This window comes from Aptenodytes forsteri, unplaced genomic scaffold (genome assembly GCF_000699145.1).
Source record: "Aptenodytes forsteri isolate BGI_AS27 unplaced genomic scaffold, ASM69914v1 Scaffold2, whole genome shotgun sequence".
NCBI classification, from domain to species: Eukaryota; Metazoa; Chordata; class Aves; order Sphenisciformes; family Spheniscidae; genus Aptenodytes; species Aptenodytes forsteri.
This window is the reverse complement of record NW_008795695.1, coordinates 9,436,743-9,437,462: the sequence shown is the minus strand read 5'-3', so window position 1 is coordinate 9,437,462 and position 720 is coordinate 9,436,743. Positions and strand designations below refer to the sequence as shown.

The 720-nt window shown below is 51.4% G+C and overlaps 1 protein-coding gene across 2 annotated transcripts in view; it reads right to left on the bottom strand.

The window, feature by feature from the left end:
- Window positions 1-720, bottom strand: part of SIM2 (single-minded family bHLH transcription factor 2) — a 61,613-nt gene that overhangs the window by 59,035 nt on the left and 1,858 nt on the right. The window lies entirely within an intron of this gene.

Here is a 720-nt window from a genome sequence, read left to right as displayed (position 1 = left end):
GGGGCCCGGAGGCGGTTATTCCCCCGGCCTGTCATCCCTGGATGCAAAGCTTTGGTTTTAAACGTATTTCCATCCGTACTTAAGAGGACGAAAGATCAGGAATTCGCTGTACGCATTTAAACGTTGCTCTTGATAAGCAGAGTGTGCGGAAGCGCACGCCCGGCCTGTTTAAGGAAGACAGACGCATAAAACGCACCCGAGCTGTGGGTATAAACCTGCTCTCAGGGTCGTCTTGTAGCTCTTGAGGATCAGTAGGGCTGGAAAAGCAGGGACACATTCAGCAGCATCTCGAAACGTGCCACTTTTCTTCCCTCCTAAATCAAAGCCATTCGGGGGCATGTTCCCCAGCAAGGGCCGGCGAGCGGCCCCCCGAAATTACGACGCGCTATTTCTCATCGGGAAATTTTCCCGATGGGGGATAATGGCTGGAAATTGCAGCGGAGCAGCGACTCGCTTCCCCTTGCTCCGCTAACTCGGCGTGCTTCGGGAGCACACGCTAAAGGAACCCTGGCTTTCCGTAGCACTGCTAGTATTTGCTCTCGAAATTACTGAATTAGATGGCCATAACGGTAAGCTTTTCTCGGTTTGGGAGTGTTTTTTTTTCCGCCCCCCCCTATTTTATTTTATTTTTTATTTTCAGGCTTTTAGTAAAGCTCCTTAGAAACCGCGACGGAGAGCAGACCTTCCAGTCCGGAATTTGATAATTCCTTCGCCGCCCCC